Genomic DNA, 15,194 nt, shown 5'->3' with positions numbered 1-15,194 from the left:
AGGCCAGAGCCTTTAGATTTTCCTGTCATTGTGAGATCCTCTGAGTCAAATTAGAACAAATGATGTATGAGAGTGCACACAGGAGGAAAAGTGGGTCCCTACAGTGGTAAAGGCAAATTCTTGAAGACAAGAATTCTCTTTGATCTTCAATCAATATTCTACTTTAGGCATACCGAAAAAAGTAGAAAAATTGATCTGGGGGGCATTGAAGATATAGGCAGCCAGTCACAAGAAAAAGGACAGACAGCCTGAAATAGGAAAAAATGTCCCATAGAAGGTTTGTGGAACATCAGACAGCACCAAGTTTGCATTATTATTATATATTGTGTGTCAAAATAAAGATGAAATGCAAAAGCATTATAGAAACTTAGGGTAGTTCTGTATTTTTTAAAGCAGAGTGGCTGCCCACAGTCACTGTGCACACCCACAGGATCAAGGCAGGTTGAGGAAGTTTGGCTTACACATTGAGTCTCGAGGTCAATAGATCTGGCTGTCTCTTACTAGTCATTAGTCTATGAGCAAGGCATTTAAATCCTTTGGATTTCTACTTACTCTGATATATTATTTAAAACATACAGTGGATATATTACATACAATAGATTCTGCAGGTAAAGGACACATAACAGAAATCATATGTACTAAATGGATAGCAGATATTATTTCACTGCTCCTGTTTTCATAAACCTTAAACCAATGTTTGTTGATATAATCTAGTAGCATTCTACACTGTCATTTCTAGCATGCTCTGTGAACAATGGAGCAATAAATGTGCCTTGAACAGAAACGAGTGATGACTATTCCTCACCTTTTATGGTAACAAAGGACTTTTGTGACTATTCTTTTGGTGTGTCCTTTAGCACTACTGGCCTTTAGCTCAGCTCTGTCATTCTCCATCCATCACTGGTGTGGGTCCAATATGGTAATGCATCTACTCAGCCTATACTCTAGGAATAACCTAAAAAACAACCACAAGCATTTTAAAACATATTTTTTGTTAGCTTCAGCTAATGATTACCTATGAAATGAAACCTGATTTCTCTTTTTCCTTCCTCACTTCTCATTTAAATCTGAATCCTTCTAGAGTGTTCAGCCTTTTAAGCCATATTCTTTGCTATTTCTCATCTGCACACAGTAATTTCATCTATTGAGTGCAGCATCTTTCTTTAGAACCTCCTAAATTGCCCTTTTTTTTTTCTGGACCTGAGGACCAAACCCAGGGCCTTGTGCTTGCTAGGCAAGCGCTCTACCACTGAGCTAAATCCCCAACCTGCCCTAAATTGGCCTTTCTGTGCCTGTTTCTTTTCCTCCTTTGTATACCTTTTCCAATGAATTTAAACTATTTTATTTTGACACCTGGAACACAGATTAGTAAAAATTAGGCCTGGACAAAAGCAATAAGGAGATCATCCCCCAAGATTGCCCTATTACCTGTTAAGTCTTTATTTTTCCCACTTTCAATGGAGATAGCAACCCACACATTGTCAGAGTATTCAGCAGTTCAATTAGAGGCTTGATGTAGTGCTTCCCACCTGTAACCAGTGATCCTTGGAAAGAAACTGAGACAGGAAGATCATGAAGTGAGCTCATGGACATCTTGGGCTATGTGGCAATACACTGACTAAAACTTTCCAGAAAAAAAATGTAAAGATTTCAAACAGAATAAAATGTTCATATATCTTTAAGACAGTATCTGGCTTAGGGATAATCACCCAGTATTGGAATCTGTGGATATTACTAATAACCACCTTGTTATAAGTAATTAAACTAATTCATTGTTTCCCTTCTTTGTTCCATAGAGTGATGGCTATGTGTGAAAACAGAAGGTTAAATTATATAGAATTTAATTCAGTCCTTTCTAGGGATTTTAATACCAAACACCATTTTGGCACTTTAAGGGAGAACCACATAATGTAGCATATTCTAGAATATTTGAACATGAGAAAAGAATCTATAGGCACCATCTTGCATGAGAAACATTTCACGGGTACTCTGAGTTTAGATGCATTAGAGAATGGTGGAGAGAGGTTCAAAGAGCACAGATTTTAATCCTGTCTTCACATCCAGCCAGCAACACCTGAGTTAGGCCCTTGCAGCATAGTGTTACCAAAAGTGCTTGCCACAAGTCAGAAAATACAGCTTCAAAACCTAATTTGTGCTTGGTGATGGACCATCAGTTCACTATGGACTCTCTGATTCTTCATTTGTATGGTAAAGATGGCAACAGTTCTTATTTTATGGCATTTTGGTGACAAGTTAATGAAATCTTTGAGAATAATTAGTAAAATGATAATGTACCATTATGTGTGTCTTCATCATGAGTATCCCCATTAAGACATCAGTTTTCAACACTTTTAAATTGTCTTTAAAGTATACACATAGCTGCCTGAGATTGACCTAGACAAAGCCAGATAGCATTTTGTAGTTCATCTCAGTATCTCCTGCTGGTGGCTCGGTCTTCAAGAGGGAACCATGACTCAATCCTGAATTATAGATCCTCTCAAGCATAGAGGAAAACTACCAGTGCCTATCTCACAGTGGCTCACAGGTAATGATTAGGCTCCTAAGAGCACAGTGAGGGTGTAATATTTTTAATAATAATTTTTGAGATTATAATAAAATTACATCATTTCCTCCTTAACTTTTTTTGTTGTAACTCTTCCCTGTACCCTCTCCACTCTTTCAAGTTCATAGCCTCTTTTTTTAAATTGCCAGTATATGTATTATTAAATATGTAAATAGAAGCTGCTCAATCCATAGAATGGTGTGTGAATGGTGTGTGTGTGTGTGTGTGTGTGTGTGTGTGTGTGTGTGTGTGTGTGTGTGTGTGTGTGTTTTCAGGGCTGACCATCTTGTACTTGATAATCAATTAGTTTGCTCTTACCTGGGAAGGACTATTTCTCCTGCTCTCAGTATTCTTTAGTTGCCTGTAGCTCTTTGTCTATCATTGCAGCTCATGAATTCTCCCTTTCCATGCCAGTTGGTGCATCTTGGTTCGTCTTATTAGTGAGACTTCATGGCTGTAATTCCTGCATTTAAGGTTCTAAGATCATTGGAGAAGAATGGGTAGAAAGATTGTAAGAGCTAGAAGAATGACAAGTTTTCTGTGTGATTATATCTCTGATGCTGTAATAGATTTTAGCGCTGTAGATGAATATGGAAACAGCCTTCTAGCTTGCCTTTCTCTCACTCTCTCATCCTTTGGATGTTCCCTTCTGGTAATATGAAAAGGTGCTTGGAAGACCTGTCATTAGAACAAGGTAGAACCATAAGGACACTGCTGCAACTAATCATTACAGTTACTATCTAATAGGAAGACAGGATATTTGCTATGAGCCTGACCTTGGAAATCAAATAATTTTCTGATTTAGTTTCATTGCTTTTGAACAGCACAGCCTTTAGCAATTGTAGCCAAATTGGTACTCTCCTCGTGTGCAACATGTGAGTGATGAGAGGGGTCATCTTAGGAAGTTTCTATGATGATTAAATGAGACACTGCATAGAAGCATTTAGTCATAATGTCTGATATGTAAGCATTTAAATGTTGGTGATGGTAATAGTCATGAGGTGATCATAACAGTGGTAACATTCTTTACTAAGAAATGCTTCATAGGAAAAGCCAATCTTTACAAAGTATTATAAAGGGAATCAAAATATGACTTTAGTGAAATAAAATAAAACTAACAATATTTAGTTTGAAGAAAAGAACACTCAAGGTAGTGTAATCAACTCTTTAATGAACTGCTCCAAAAAGGTGTTAGTAGATGCATCTTAGTTAGCTTGGACAGCAGAAGTTGCTTCATAGAATAAGATCCTAGGACCCTTCAGATGTTAAACTTCTTGAAAGTATACTTGCTGCTTGATAAGTGTTGAGTTTGCTGTCTCAGAAAAGACCAGATAAATGTTCATGCAGACCTTATGAAGACAAACCTATGGAAGAGGAGAGATTTTGGAAATCACGTGTAACCCAAAAGAGATCATAGATTTGGGAGGATGAAGGTAAGAGAGCACAGAGAATTAGATCAGGATTAGAACAGAGGGAACAGTGAAGGGTATATAGATTGAAATGGATGAGATTAAGGAAGAGATGCCCATATTGAGGAATGACACTGTAATTCACCAAGAATCCAGTTATGAAAAAGAAATGAAGAATATTGCCACTCACTCCAGAGTTTCCAAGAAAGCTCTAATTTCATGTTTTTCTTCCTGCCTCTGGCCTGACACTTGGAATTGTCAGACAGTGTGTCCCAATTTCAGTTTCCAGAAATACAGCAGATTGACACAGAATCTCAGGAGCTCAGGTGCTACAGGAATCCCGTGGGGAACTCTATGAGGTTAATGAGGTCCTCCCATGATCTACACTCATCACCCCTGAGCTGCAAGTAGATTGGAGCCTCAACACAGCCTTGTGGAATGATTTCTGACCAGATAGAATCCATCACTTACCGGAGATACTAAGTGATTACATTTGGCTAGAATAAATGCAACAATACTCTGATGCTGACATCTCTTGGTGGTAGAGGAAACAGCATTTAAACATTCGTTTGTGCTCAAATGTCCTATTTAGTAGACATTTATCGAGCACCTACTATGTTCAAGCTTGTTATAGGCACAGGGAAACTTAAAAGGGTATCCAGTTTGAGGCATAGCACAAACTAGATGCACATTAAATAACTATTTAATGGGGCTAGCTATATGGGTAAATTGCTTGCCTTGCTAGCCTGAGGACCTTAGTTCATTCCCTACAGTACATGTTAAAAAGCTGGGGAGAAGACAGTTAGATCAAAGGGACTGGTTGTCAAGCCAACATAGCTGAATTAGCAATCCCAGGATGGTAAGAGACCCTGTCTTTAACAAGAGGGTGGAGCTGGATGGTGGTGGCACATGCCTTTAATCTCAACAGTTGGGAGGCAGGGACAAGAGGATCTGAGTTTGAGGCCAGTCTGATCTACAGAGAATGTTCCAGGACAGCCAGGGCTACACAGTGAAACCAAACCAATAATAATAATAATAATAATAATAATAATAATAATAATAATAATAGACACATCCTGAAGTATAGATGAATTCCTAAACAGTCTTATTAAATAAGAAACACAGAGCCAAATATAGAGGTAATAGCCGAAGAGATCAGAACCTTAGCTTACCACCAGCAGTAGTTTCCACAGAGAGAGAGTTTCTTCCTGTCTCAACTGCCTTGTCTTGTTCTGCCTTCTCATTGGCTCTAAGCCCAGCCACATGACTTCCTCATCACCGCCTGTTTATACAGACCTCCAGGTCTCTATGGTTGATACAGGGATTAAAGGCTCATGTCACCATGCTTGGTTGTGTCCTTGACCCCCCAGAGACTCTGTCTGCCATGTGATTGGGATTAAGGGTGTGGGCTACTACTGCCTGACTTCTATTTATGGCTTGCTGACCTCTGATCTACAGGCAAACTTTATTTATTAACATACAAGTAAAATATCACATTTCAGCATAAATAAAGTATCACCACACTGAAGTTCCACCCTAAGTTTGTTACTACCATATATATGTACATGCACATGTATGTACTCATACACAATAATAATAACTGCTTACTAAATTAATGAATTTTCAAGTAAAGACATCACATCTCATATGATAAGATTTGTTCACAGAGATCAGAAGCCAAGCACAAAACCAAGAATTGCAACATAGGCCAAAGAACCACTTATCCTGTTTTTGCCCCTGAGATAAAGGGAAAGCCAATGAGAGCTTACAGAGCCCAAGGTGTTTGTCAGGCATTGTACTTGGTATTGTCAGTCTGCTATCCCATTTAATTCCCATAGCTTCTCTCCCAGTTAGAGATTTTACTAACATTTTCCACACAGAATGGGAAAAGATCTTCACCAACCCCACATCTGACAGAGGGCTGATATCCAGAATATATGAAGAACTCAAGAAATTAGACATCAAAATGCCCAACAGTCCAATTAAGAAATGGTCTATAGAGCTAAACAGAGAATTCTCAACAGAGGAAGCTCAAATGGCTGAAAGACATTTAAGGAATTGCTCAACATCCCTAATCATCAGGGAAATGCAAATCAAAATGACTCTGAGATACCACCTTACACCCATCAGAATGGCGAAGATCTAAAACACTGAAGACAGCTTATGCTAGAGAGGATGTGGAGCAAGGGGAACTCTCCTCCACTGCTGGTGGGAATGCAAGCTTGTACAACCACTTTGGAAATCAATATGGCGCTTTCTTAGAAAATTGGGAATCAATCTCCCCCAAGACCCAGGTATACCACTCTTGGGCATATACCCAAGGAATGCTCAATCATACCACAAGGGCACATGCTCATCTATGTTCATAGCAGCATTGTTTGTAATAACCAGAACCTGGAAACAACCTAGATGCTCTTCAACTGAAGAATGGATGAAAAAAAATTGGTACATATACGCAATGGAGTACTACTCAGCAGAGAAAAACAATGACATCATTAGGTTTGCAGGCAAATGGATAGATCTATAAAAAATCATCCTGAGTGAGGTAACCCAGACTCAGAAAGACAAACATGGTATGTACTCACTCATAGGAGGATACTAGATGGAAAACAAAGGATGACTAGACTGTTACTCACAACTCCAAGGAGGTTACCTAGAAAACAGGACCCTAAGAAAGACACAGGGATCATCCAATGACAAAGAAATGGATAAGATCTGCATGAGCAAACTAAATGTGTGTGTGTGGGGGAGGGGTAATGAAGGGCAAGGGTTGATGGAAAGAGAGTTTATGGGAGTGGGAGATCCCAGCTGGATCAAGAACAGAGTGGGAGAACAAGAAAAAAGAGACCATGATAAATGAAGACCCCATGGAAATAGGAAGAGGCAAAGTGCTAGAGAGGTCTCCAGAAATCTACAAAGATACCTCCACAATCGACTACTGGCAATGGTCAAGAGACAGTCTGAACTGACCTACTGAGGTGATAGGATGGCCAAACACCCTAACTGTCGTGCTAGAAATCTTATTCAATGACTGATGGAAACGGATGCAGAGATCCACAGCCAGGCCCCAGGTGGAGCTCCAGGAGTCCAATCAGTGAGAAAGAGGAGGGATTGTATGAGTGAGAATTATTGAGACCAAGATTGGAAAAAGCACAGGGACAAATAGCCAAGCTAGTGGAAACACATGAACTATGAACCAATAGCTGAGGAGCCCCCAACTGGACCAGGCCCTCTGGATAAGTGAGACAGTTGATTAGCTTGAACTGTTTGGGAGGCCCCCAGGCAGTGGGACCAGGTCCTGTCCTCAGTGCATGAGCTGGCTGTTTGGATCCTGGGGCCTATGCAGGGACACTTTGTTCAGCCTGGGAGGAGGGGACTGGACCTGCCTGGACTGAATCTACCAGGCTGAGCTGAATGAATCACCAGGGGAGTCCTTGCCCTGGAGTAGATGGGAATGGGGTGTGGGCTAGGGGGAGGGTGGGGGGTGAGAGGAGGGAGGACAGGAGAATCCGTGGCTGATATGTAAAATTAAATCAAATTTTAAATTAAAATTTAAAAAGTGAGGAACTTAGAATTTTGTGTGGCTGAAGACACGGCTACATGCTTAAGAGCACGTGCTTTGCTTCTGGAGAACCTAAGTTGGCTTCCTACCATCCATATCAGGTGACTCAAGCATTGGGGGAGTCCAGAACCTTCTCCTGGCCTCTCTGGATACCTGCATGGTTACACTGACACAGACACAAACACATGCATAAAAAGAAAAAGAAAACAAGTTATATACCTTGTCAAAAGTCAATTATTATATTTGAAAGTTTGAATTTAAACTTTCATGTTTACAATGAAATGCCAGTTTCTTTCTTGTCATCTTTATATTTCTAACTCCAAAACTCCTCCATCTAATGTCCTTCATTTTTAATACTCCTGTCCTTCCCCCCAGTGTAATATGCCATTTACCACTTAAATAAATTGGCCCCCTACATTTGACCTAAGCATCCATCTTTCAGGGATATGAGGAAGAAGGCACCAATGGGAATATAGCAACTTTAAGTATTCCACACACAGAGGTCTGATAAGGTAACATCTATTTTCTCCATTGTAAATGTGATTGATTTAACTCCAAATTTAACTTAAATTTGATTTTCTTCTTTCAACTTGGCATTTCCAAACTAAGAATCAATCAAAGCCCCCATTATAGGCAGTGTGTGAATCAACAACGCCAAGGTATTTCTGGTTGAATTTCTCCAGCAATGCATTTATTCCACTCTTATCAGCCATGGGAGAGGGTTGGTGGTACTAGGGAGGAGAAATGAAAGGGAAATTGGATTACTTGCTTTCTGTTGCAACAGTCAATATGGCCCAGTGGAATCCCATTCCTGCCACTTAGCACCTTTCCCTGCTGGTGATCAGTAAGGTGACTGCAAATGGTGATATGGGCCAAAAACTATGGTATTAGACATCCGCAGGTACTCATAATAGGGCTTGGAAATATCATTCATTGAAGTTTGGTTCTAGTTACATTTATGTTATTTTGGCCTCATGGTTGTGAAAGATGATCACTGTCCCCATGTCCCCATTTGTGAGATACAGTTTTGTTTTATTTTATTTTATTTTATCTTTCTGTGGTTGAATCAATTTACAAGTGTCACACAGAGAATTTTGTGGTTAGGACAAGACTTAGACATGTAAATGTCCATCTCCCAAAGCCATGCATGTTTCCAGTAACTTCCTGATCAATTTTATTCCATGATGAGGTAATGAGCTTCATGCCATGTTGAAGTGGGAGATAAGAGCCTTTTTTTCCAACAGGAGTGGTTCTGTCTAGTCTTCAACCCAGGAACTGGGTGATCTTGGGCAAGTAATTATATTTCTGTGCACCTCACAGGAAATTAGAGATGGTAGCAACAATCTGCTTTGAGAATTAAATGAGATAATTCTTCCTCTTACATGTAAACTTCAACAACATTGGTTGTTTTGTTCACTGTCAGCTACTTCATGCCTTGAATAGTACTTGAGGTTCAATATAACTACATTAGATAGATGGTTGGGTGAGCAAATGGATAGATGGATGGATAAACAAATGGATGGATGGATGGATGAATAAATGGAAGGACTGATGGAATGTACATGAATAAAAAAAGTTGTTACAGGTCATAGTAATCACTCAAGAACTGTAGAGTTTTAGATCCTACCTCTGTTTCTTGCTGGAGCAATGTAATAGCTTGCCTGGGGACTACTATGAGATAGATATTTTTTAGCTTGCTTCTTTCTAAACAACTTATCCTAATGTGTTTATTATCAATTCCTTTGGCCAAAAAAATCTTAAGAAGTCACCTTTACTTCTGTTCTACTGTGAAGTTTTCTGTTTCCATGGCAACTCCCCAAGCCCTAGAGGCTGCTTCATCGTCATCTGACCATAGTGCAACTTGACCTATCTATGTCCTTCCTTCCTCTTGATCTTTAGGGACAACTATGGTGATTCACACATTTTTCTTAGTAAATGGTTGCCCAAGGATACTGTTCAATCACATTCTTTCTACTACTTTGTCCTCCATTGTATAAATCTCCCTTCAATGTCTATTCCTTGTCTTCTGTTTCTGCAAAGAACCAACCAATTCTTAATATATTCTGAGATTGCGTTGGACACAGAGGTAAATAAGTATAGAAACCATGGCAGACAAATGTATTCATCTGAGTCAGAAACTGTTGTTTGGTTAAGTGACTACTGTGCATCACAGTAAGTGTAAAGCATTTTATTATAGCTGCTGCATTAGTTCTATTAACACTCTTAATGTATAGGCCATTTTATTACTGTTTCTTAGAAAAAGCCAGCCAATAAACTAATGCAACTTCTCTTTCCATGATGAGCCCTAAAGACCTATAGTGAAGGATTCCATGACCTGGGAGATAAGATTAGTTCAATGATGGCTCATTGAAAGAGTGTGAGCAATCTCTGTCCTGGACCTTGGGCATTTTCCTCACCTTGGAGTCAGCTTTGTGTGCCCAGGTAGAATTCCTGATAGTGAAAAACAAATCCTTTGTCCCATCCATATCTACTGCTGCATGAACTAGTATAACAGAATGCTTTCTCAGAGGTCAAGGTTTTGTTTACATGACTCACAGGATGGGATGTCATCTTAGTTTCTTTTCTATTGCTGTTATAAAATATTGTGACCAAAGCAACTTATCTTTCAAAAGCACTTAAATTGGAGGTTTACATTTTCAGAAGATTAGAATCCATGGCCATCATGGCTGTAAGCAGGCAGGCAAAGATGATACTGGAATAGTAGCTCACATCTTAAGGAACAAACATAAGGGAAAGTGAGCTAACTGGGAATGGCACAAGTCTTTTGAAACCCCATCCCTCAGGCCACACCTCCACTGACAAGAAAACATCTCCTAATCCTTCCCAAACAGTTCAAACCAAGACCAAGTATACAAACATATGAGCCTATGGGGGCCATTTGCATTCAGACCCCCACTGACATTCTCTCCCAAGACATCAGCTCCAAACACTGCTTGCATCCCATCATCAGACTCTATTCATCTATGAACTTTTTCATACTAGACTTTTCCTTCCATGCCTCTCATCCAACAATAGATTCCATAGACTCTGGAATAGAAACTGTCACCACTGTTATGTGTGAAATACTGAAAGATAGATGTTATGGTAGCTATTTAAGGTGAGCTCCATCCACAACTCTAGCCCTTCATGTACCTTGTCTCTCTTAGAGAACATTGGTGTTAGCTTATACATGCTGTACAGTTACTAAAATAAGTACTTTAAACATTTGGAACATTCAGATAAGAAATAAAATTTGTTCTTTCTTTTTACCCTGTGGTAATTTCAAGTTTTAGGAATATCCCATCTCTTGACACCAGAACCAACTATAATTTAACTTATTCTTTCACTTACCTTTTGTCCTACAATTGTAACAACTAAAAATTTGTGAATACCTCCTTCTGTGCGACACATTGTCGTAGGAGTTGGAAGAAAGACAAGGATCCTTTTCTTAACCTAAGCAACTTCTAAATCCCAGGCATGAGCTGTGAATGAAAGACACACAGATGTGGGATATGTGATTATTCCCTTAAGAAACTCACTGTATATTAACAGAAAATAGATATCCATAAAATCCCAAAGTGGGATGTCATGAGGGCCCTTGTTATGCTGAACCCCACTGGGATGGCTATGCTAGTTGGCATTCTCTTCGAATGATCAGTGCCCATATTATGCTGGTTGACAATATTACTTTGCTTTTGGAAGTGATTATGTATGTACTGAAATGCTACCATGTTTCAGACATTGTGTCAGGCACTTGGATGATATTGAAGGAGTTTGTTGTGAGTATACTAGACTCTGGTCCAGTGTACACTTATTATTGAACCCTTAACGCCTACCCCAATGACACACCTTCCCCAACAAGGCCAAACATCCTAATCTTTTCCAAACAGTTTACCAACTGAGGACCAAGTATTCAAAAATATGAGCCTTTTAACAAGTTATTGGGGGAAGCATTGAGTGTGCTTATCTGAGGAGAATATGAGAAAATCCCATTTACTGTGAATCTGAAAACAAGGATGAGACGGGATAAGGATAAGGGAACAAATGGAATAATGTCTGAAGAAAACAGCACACAACATAGAAACCATGATGATGTTGCTTACGGTGAGAGTTTTTCAGCAATTCAGCCCCATTAGCTCCTGGGCCAGGTAGCACAAAGCACATGAGATCTGAATGTGGGGGTCTTTGAAATGCTGTGGATGCCATGTTGATGAATGTAGACCACATATGGTGAGCAGATGCTATAAAATAGCTCCAGGGGTTTCAGCAAGGAATGAGCTGGCATATATGCCAACACCTTTCTCATACTACAAGCAGGCAGCAGAAGGAATGAGGAGGGAGGGTGGCTGAAAATACCAACTTCATAGAAAAAAATGGGCTGCTCACTTTCCTCAGTTATGGACTATGATCAGGAATCATAAGCTAGATTAAACCCTTGCGTATCAAAAATTGGCTTTGTTTAATGTTTTGTCTCAGCAACAGAAAACCAGACTATAAGAATTGCCCCTCACTATGAATTCATTTAAACTAGTTTCCTACATCTAAATTTAAAACATTCATTCCAGGGAAAGTCACATTTGAGATTATTTTTCCATATATGAATTTTCAGGACAATGTCCAGTCTATAGTGTTATCCTTGTCCAATCCATTAAAGCATTCCCTTGAAACAAATTTAGTCTAATAGGACTTTGGATCTTTCCCCAATGTATTTCTCTGATCAATAAGACTAATATGTGAAACTGTATTAAAATCTGTGTCATTATACAGTTGTAAATAACTTATTGAAATATTTCCCAACTTTAAAATCAGTGAAGGCTACATGACTGTTTTGTTTCTGTAAAGAGAGAAGATAAAGCCCAAAAGATGACATTTAAGCATCTAATCATTTAAATGGTAATACTTTCAATATTTAAACAGTCTAGAACAGGAGGGGATTTTGGGAAAACACATTGATTTTAATGGGTTGTATTTGGCATTCTTGTGGATGGTCTCAGGCATCTGTTCAATCTCCCAAATGAAAAGGTAAAGAAAATTTGAAAAATATAGTGTGTTACTAGTGGAATTCAGGTGTTTCTGGTACATGGACTGCTCTCACCCAGTGTGAGGTTGAACTGTTGACCTTGTGTACATCCTACTTCACAAATGAGTCTGTCAGATACGCTAAGCCTATAGGCTGAAGATGATGCCCCAACACTGCGGAGAAATCTCAGGTGACTGTCCAGTCAGCTAGCTGTTTCTGTCTACTCAGAAATTTTTTGGAAATTGCTTGCATGCACTTCCTGTTTTTATTTTTGTTAGCTAATATTATTTCCTTCTTGGGTCTCTGAAGGAGTTGAAGATTAGTTAGTTATAGTTGAAGATTAGTTAATTATAGTTGAAGATTAGTTAGTTATAGTTGAAAGTTAGTTAGTTATAGTTGAAGATTAATTAGGATAGAAAGTGAATTAGATTCATTTTGGACTTACCAAAATAGCATAGATAATGGAATTATTTTTTTCTGATTTGTCAAATACAAATGGACTAGACATTGTTTAGGTATTTGTTACTTGTATATATTGTATATAGTTATTGTACTTTTGTATATAGTTTTTCTCATGTTAATTATAACCTTTTGCTTTTTTTCTTTTTATTAAAATAGAAAAGGAGAAAATAAATAAATAAAATATAACATAAAAAAGAAAGAAAAATATAGTGTTTTAAAGTCAATGAGCTAAACCTTGAAAGTAGATACAAAGAAAAAAGCTCAAAGAACAGGGATCAGAGGGGTCTTGAGTCTCTTCTTACTTGCCTCAGAGCACTTCTGGTCATGCAGATATAATCTACATACTCTACAGTTTCCACAAAATTACTCTAATTTAGCCATGCAGACTTCTCCTTCACATGCTCTGCCCTCCTGTCTAGGGTCTAACACAGTTTTCCTAGGAATATAATGAGGGGAGGATTAGTCTTGAGTTTTTCTTCTAACCTGTAAGCAAACTCCTGAGAGGTAGTGAATAATCTAGGATGAGGATTATAAGTACATGTTCCTATGTGTGCAGGTGACTTGTCTCTGGATACACATACATAACTCGTATATTCATACCTATGAAGGCCAGAAGTCAGCCACAGTTGTTTCTCAGGGACTGTCAACCTTGATTTTGGAGATACGGTCTCTCATTCTAGAATCTAGAACTTGCCTTGTAAGCTAAGCTTGCTGACCAGTGAGCCCCAGGAATCTGCTTCTCTTCTTCTTCCCAGTCCTGAGATCATAATTGTAAACCACCATGCTGTCTTTTAAAAACTGTTCTGGAGATTAAACTCAGGTCTTTGTGCTCAAACCAGGCAATTTTCTGTCTGGGCCATATCCAAAATCATAGGCAGGAGCTATTCTTATTCTGTGACATTCGAGTTTCACAAATTAAGTGTTCAATCCAGGCCAGTGAAATTGACTTATGATAAACAGTTTCTGGTGATTAAATATTTCTATTTGGCAGGTATTATATATGCATCATCATGTAATCATCATGGCAATCCTGTGATATATTTAATATTAGCCTCAGCATGTATGACCATTATTCTAGTTACTTTCTGTTGGTGTGATAAAACCATGGCCAAAACAACTTGGGGAGGAAACAGTTTATTTCAGTTTATAAGCTATAGTCCATCATGAAGGGAAGTCAGGGGAAGACGAACTCAAGGCGTGAATCTGGAGGCTGGAACTGAAACCAAGAACACAGAGGGATACTGTTTACTGACTTGCTTCCTCCGGCTTGTTCAGCTGTCTTCTTCATACAGTCTCAGACTACGACTACGCCCATGTGTGGTACTGCTCACAGTGAGCTAGACCTTTCTCTATTAATAAACAACCAAGAAAATGTCACTATAAAATGCCTAAGCGATGATCAGATGGAGGAAATTTTTCAATTGAGAGTCCCTCTTCTCAAGTGAGTCTAGACTGTGGTAAATTGACAAAAACTATCCAGGACCCCAGTGAATAGAGGTTTAGAGAATGAATCAATTCACACAGCCAGTGGGAGATATAATAATCAACTTTACATCAGTCTGGAAAAATACACAAGACAATATACTTAAAGAATGGATGTTTGGTTGATATTTCTCTGGCTCCATTGTTTATGGATCTCACTGTGGCTGGGAATCAAAAAGAGAACAGTATAGTGGGGAAGAAAGGATCACAGACAAGAAAAACCCTTGCAGGACATGTCCCAACTCATGATCTACTTCCTCTACCTAGGTTCTCATCTCCACCCTGGCAGTTCCTCCAACCATGAACTCGTGAATGAATGCATTTATTAATTGAGAATAGACTCCTTATAATCCCATCATTCTTTAGAAGTCCCAGTTTGGAACCTGGGTATACTGTGAAATAAAGCTTCCAGTACATAGATCTTCAGGTAACATTTGAAATCCAAGACATAAGAAGGAATAAGCCTGGACTTTGAGTCCAGAATAGTCTTACCTCAAAGAACACACTTGTTCTGCTACCTATCAGCAAATGCAACCACATAATGTCTTTTCATTTACTTTCTAAAGGGAATTTAATACTATACCAATATTATCAAGAATGACCATCTAAATTGGAATGGTAGGATTGCCACCTTTTAGGAGCTGGTTTCTTTATTTTTTACCAAAAGAAACAGCAAGCCTATTTTCAAATATTTAA

The 15,194-nt window shown here is 38.8% G+C and overlaps 1 protein-coding gene across 4 annotated transcripts in view; it reads left to right on the top strand.

Moving 5' to 3' along the window:
* Positions 1 to 15,194, top strand: part of Astn2 (astrotactin 2) — a 952,034-nt gene that overhangs the window by 349,717 nt on the left and 587,123 nt on the right. The window lies entirely within an intron of this gene.

This window comes from Peromyscus maniculatus, chromosome 2 (assembly GCF_049852395.1).
Source record: "Peromyscus maniculatus bairdii isolate BWxNUB_F1_BW_parent chromosome 2, HU_Pman_BW_mat_3.1, whole genome shotgun sequence".
NCBI lineage: Eukaryota > Metazoa > Chordata > Mammalia > Rodentia > Cricetidae > Peromyscus > Peromyscus maniculatus.
This window is presented reverse-complemented; position numbering and strand designations above follow the sequence as displayed.